Genomic DNA, 6,354 nt, shown 5'->3' with positions numbered 1-6,354 from the left:
TAACTACTATCTACTCGTATTTCGTAATAAATATTTGTTTTGTTTTATTATATTCGTTATATTTGAATTTTTTTTATGTAATTTAATGTGTTATTTTGATTATTTATAATATTGAATTATATACATATTAAAATTATAAAAAGTTAATATTATGAGAGTTTGTGATTAAACGATTCAAATAAGATATATTTTTTCTTACATATTAGCCGCAATATATAAAATAAGATTAAACGATGAATAATGTTAATAACCATAATGTAGCATGTATGTCAGAACAGAGAAAGTACTAACTACGGTCTACGAAGGATATTATGTAAACAACATACTCTTCAATCTCACTAAATTAATCCGATACTCATTTGGCCAGCAAAAATCAAATACTCCCCCTGTTCCTTAATGATGTTCCTAAATGTTCACGGCAATTAAAAAAAGTATGGACTGTAGATATTAAAATAATATTAAAATAAAGTTAGTGAAAAAAAAAGGGGACCACAATTAATAAAAAAAGTTTTTGTAGAGTTAGCATGAAACATGTGGGGAACATAATTAATATAAAAATGTTATAATAAAATTAGTGAAAAATATGTGCGGATCATAAGCATTATTAATATATTAATTATAAATATAATAGTACTTAATAAGACTAAATAAAAAGAAAAAATAGGACGAATTTTGTGGAATAAAGTGAGTATGCATTTTGAACGTTTAATATATTTGAAAGAATATTTTGCAATGAGCGGGTAAGGTAATACCCCAGATTTAGCTTTAAAAAGTATTAATAGACTATTCATATTAATAATGTCGACATCGAGGTGCCAAACCTTCCCGTCGATGTGAACTCGTGGGGAAGATCAACATGTTATCCCTAGAGTAACTTTTATCCATTGAGCGACGACCCTTCCACTCGGCACCATCGGATCACTAAGGCCGACTTTCGTCCCTGCTCGACGGGTGGGTCTTGCAGTCAAGCTCCCTTATGCCTTTGCACTCGAGGGCCAATCTCCGTGCGGCCCGAGGAAACCTTTGCACGCCTCTGTTACCTTTTGGGAGGCCTATTCCTCATAGAAACTGTCTACCTGAGACTGTCCCTTGGGCCGTAGGTCCTGACACAAGGTTAGAATTCCAGCTCTTTAAGAGTGGTATCTCACTGATGGCTCAGGTCCCCCGGAAGGGGGCCTTCTTCGCCTTCCACCTAAGCTGCGCAGGAAAAGCCCAAAGTCAATTCCAGGGAACAGTAAAGCTTCATAGGGTCTTTCTGTCCAGGTGCAGGTTGTAACGGCCCGGTTAAAGTGACCCGGAAAATCATGTGAAAACATGAATCCGGTTCACTTACAGACACAAATAAACACATCCTTACTCGGATCGTCAACGTTCCAACGGTAAAGGAATATGGTCAACAAAGAAAACAGCGCCAAACAAAACAAAACCAAACAAAACAGCGGAAGTCTTTACATACAACTCGAGAGCCCACGGGCCTCTAGACTAGCTAAAAGTTGTACGAAATAAAAAGAAAACATCATAAACTTTGTTTACATAAACTGAGGTATTTAGACTCATTACAAAGTAAGTCTAGACTTGATAGTTACGGGTTCTAAGCTGAATCCTCACTCCAGCCCCCTCCTGCAGTTAACCTGCTGCACGTCATATGATAACACGTAGCAGGTTCCAAAGAACAACCAATACACGTCAGAGACTTCATACATATACAAAACAGGTTGAATACAAGCATTGTGTTTACCCTAGCATGCAAAGGCTCTATTATGTAATCTTTATTCATTATTTCCAAACCTTGTAACGTTGCCCGTCCTGTTCGGGTCGTACAAGTCATATTCCAAATTTGTTTTGGTGGAATACACTTGGGAGAGCAAATCCCAAGGCAACCACCTACCTAAGACGTTGCCCGTCCTGTTCGGGTCGCCAAAGGCTAAGTATGCATACCCCCATGGTGACCATAAAGATCCCTGAATGCCATGGGAAAAATAGTTGATAGTTTTCCAATTTATTTGTTAACCCTTCTGGGTAACATATCCATAAATTCTCAATTTCCACATAATCATTTCGTATTATTTGAGGTGTCTAAACCTTATGTGATTACAATGCCTTGATTAGGAATAAAACAACATTACTTGCACAACCATATAAACAGTATGGTCTAAGCGTGTACCTTTAAACACTGCAAATCCAAACGACGTTTAAGCACGACAGGAATTTCACCCTCTTATGAATCGAGGTCCTAATTAACAAACACACAGAACGACCACGTTTAATAACGGGTTTACACACACAATCCACTCCATACTACTAAAATATCACAAAAACTTGATAATTTCAAATGTTTTCATCCAACTCATGATTGCTCCAAAATTCCCATTCTGACCAGAAACTTTTATGGCCAAATCGGACAGTTTAGAAAATTCAAATTAAAAATCCGGAACGCATCAATTACCTTGGGTACCAATTTTCATAATTTCTAGCATCCGATTACTATTTTTAATTATTTTAAGCGTTTTAACGAGTTTTAAAGCGCATCGATTAGATAAAACAACAACGAAACACACCCAACACTCGGATCGGGGCGCCACTACCGAGGCAGCAGCTGCTGTCCGAAACTCCTTCTACTTAAATTATTTTTATTTTATATATATTTTTTTTCTATTTAAATTATTTAATCCTTTTTAAATCTCCATACCAAAATACACCTAACCAAAAATCGAATTTACATTTTACTAAGATAAAACAAATAAAACCAAATCTCCTATCACACAATCCACTTGATATTTCCACACATCTAACAATACATCAAATCCCATCAACAATCTAAACCATCATCAAAACATAAAACTAACAACTTTAGTCATACTCATCCTCAAGATCTTCAAGAACATTTAAAATTTCATAACCATGATAAGTAAATTAAATATTTGATCCTCTTATCAAATTTAAATTTTGTAGAGAATCATAAACCAACATTTTTTTTAATTTTAAACCGAACATATATATATAAGGACAATCCTTTAAACAAATCAAATTTTGTTAAAGGATTTGTAAACTCATGGATACTTACATCACTTAATCCACACACTTAAAATTTCATCTAACAAACTAAAATCTTGTTAGAGAAATATAAATCGTAAAATAAATTCAATTTAACATTTGAATAGACTTTATTCTTATAACAAATTTAAACTTTGTTAAAGAATGTAAATCAAGGAAAATTTTGCATAACAGAAATATGATTTAACCCTTTTAACAAATCAATTTTATCAAAGGATTATTAAAGAAAACTTATATAAAATACTCAATCCTCCTAATAAGTCATAGGATATCATCATATTGAAAGAAATATTATATAATCTCATACTAGAATTTCTTATAAATAAAATTTATAAATAACAACTCAACTTACTTACCCTTTGATTTGAAGATTGGATTGAACAAAGTTTTTTTTTTTTTTTTCTTGAATACCGAAACAAGAGTAAGAAAAGAGGAAAATTTTCTGAATTTTGTTCACTTTGAAAGCTTAGGAAAAGTGAGGAAACTCAAATGATGCTTAAGGATTAATAGGCACTTAAGAGGTGAGCTTAATATGCCATAATACTCACTTATGAGAGGAGTTACAAACTCCTCCCATTCCTCCTCACCACAACCGGCCACCCCTTCACTCCCCTCTCAATTTTTATTTATTTTTTTTTATTTAATTTAATTAATTAATTAAGTCATTATTATATTATTGTTAAAATAGAAAGAACCGTTACGCGATAGCCTCGTACGCGATAAAACTCGTTACCGTTAAAATTTAACTCACTTTATTTCTTAAAATTATCTATGTGGAATAATATAATTTAATAATACGTATTTATTTTATTTTATTATATTATTTCTTAAACCCGATAAATTACGGGGTGTTACACAGGTAGTCCGCATCTTCACAGACATGTCTATTTCACTGAGCCTCTCTCCGAGACAGTGGCCGGATCGTTACGCCTTTCGTGCGGGTCGGAACTTACCCGACATGGAATTGTGTATTTTCTTTTCATGGGAGTCCATTTGTTAAAAATCCCACAGTTAAATTTAAGCTTGCTTGGTGGGAAGCAATTTTAGGATGGGTGACCTCTTGAAAAATTTTTCCGGGCGCATACGAGTGAGGCCAAAGTGCGTTGGAAAGACTTGTGTTAATCTATGGGGCCAGTCTACAGTCTACAGTCTCCATGAGTAGACACCGCCGGTCCGAGGTGCCGGAGTGTTACAGAGTGTTTCTTCGAGATAATCGTTCAATATATAAAATAATAATTACAAGCTAAGATATGAAGCTTAAAATCAGAAGAATAACAAATTTTCAATCACAAGATACAAGAATATAAACAAATAACTAGTTTCTTAAAAATAATATTTACAAAATGAAGTCTAGAAATGAATAATATCTTTTCATATTATAATACACCCGACAGTCAAAATAGAAGGTGACCAATATTGAAACTTTTTCAAAAATTTTTGAAGGGTCCTAAGGGTAAGCTTTCAGTAAAGATATCTATGATTTGATATAGGGACTAAGCATGAAAAACTTGAATTTGGATCGTGCAATTTTTTCATGGACATAGTTTATATGCATTTCAATCTGCTTATTGATGATTAATTGGATTGTCAAATAAATAAATTGCACTAATTGTCGCAATGTTGTTTTTGCAATCGGACAATGGAGTTCAAGTAATAAATTTCAACAAGATTCAAAAACGACATTAACAACTCCACGATATACAAGTTTTATACTAGAGAAGACAAAGTTTGTCTCTTAGAGGACCATGAGAGGAAGTTACTCCAAGAAAAACACATTAGACGGAAGTGCAGCGGCAAGGATCAAGACATCCACTATAATCTGCATCATTGCTGAAGATAAGCGAAGGAGAAGAAAATAGATAAAGCCTATGAGGAAGTGTGCGTTTGATATATCAAATAATTTGATGAAGAGCATGCATATGGAAATCTATAAAATTATGCATAAATAAGACAATTTGATGTACCTTATAAAAATTATCTGGCCTGATGAAAGTGAGGTATTATAAGGCACCTGCCATGTTACAATAGAATGAAGGATTTCATATGGGTGAGTAGAGTGAGCACTAAGTTTGGGTTTTGTGTGGATTACTGTGGAACATGGCTTGCAAGAGACTATGCCAGCTAGAATGTTTAGTAACTAACAATACTCGAGATTTTGAGAAATAATAAATGGGGACCCAAGTCCTTCATGAAAAACTCGGAACCAAGTGACTGAAGGATTGACTTTCTTAAGTAATTAAAAGAGGCGGTAAAAATAATATCATCCATATAAAGAAGAATGTAAGCAAAATCGGGACCTTACTTGTAAATCAATAGAGAGTTATCACAAATACAATGGGAAAAAACAGTAGTGGAGATGAAAGTTGCAAACCTAATGTACCAAGCGCAAGGTGCTTATTTAAAGTCATAGACTTATTTAGTTCGCAGTTTCTTGAGGACGAGTTGGATCATGGAAACCCATTTGTTGATGCTTGTAAGCCGTCTCATAAATTTGATATCTAATTGATGAATAGGTCATGCTTTAGAGAAAGTAAAACTGAGAACTATGCGCCACACGACTAAAATAACCATTAGATTTTCTTTATTTATAAAAATCCAAAGAGAACGTAGAACATTGACATCAAATCGTCACCACACTAAATCCTACATCGCATCAAATTCTTCGATCATGGCCACTTTTCTAATTAGTGTCTTGAAGAGCTACTAAGGGATTTGGCAAAGGAGTTTTATAGCTTGGGTATGAAGGCTTGTATGATATTTGAGATTAGGTTTAAAAATGCTATGTTAACTCTTAGTTATGGGCCTATTAGAGGAGGAGTCATTTAGGTTGGGTTCATTTGTGTAAGAGGGGTTGGATTTGTAGTTTGGGCATGGTTAAAGGATGTCAGTGGAGCAGATGGACAAGGAGCAGTGTTAATTTGTTAGGCTTGAAATAGACTGGATAGGTTTGATGCTTTTTGTATGGATTGGGAGTGGGATAGTGTTTGGGCTTCTAGAAGAAGAGAGGTTGTTTGTGGGTTGTTGAGATGATTCCTAGGTGTACTTTGGTTGGGAGAGAAAGTGTTTTGTTGCTGCTCCATTTGTGGGACTTCATTAAAATGATGATATACAATGAAGAGTTCATGGTCAGGAATCATAAGTGTGAGATGTAGGAGTAAAGATTTGAACACGCTCCAAAATGCAGTGGGTTCTAGTTTAGCTTATCAATGTCAATCAGCTTTCACAATAAGTTGTTTTATCAAACAGTTTTTTTAGCTTGTTTGACCAATGAACCAACTAATAGCACCAACTAGCTGAAAA

Source organism: Amaranthus tricolor, chromosome 1 (genome assembly GCF_026212465.1).
Source record: "Amaranthus tricolor cultivar Red isolate AtriRed21 chromosome 1, ASM2621246v1, whole genome shotgun sequence".
NCBI classification, from domain to species: domain Eukaryota; kingdom Viridiplantae; phylum Streptophyta; class Magnoliopsida; order Caryophyllales; family Amaranthaceae; genus Amaranthus; species Amaranthus tricolor.
Note: the sequence above shows the minus strand (reverse complement) of the source record.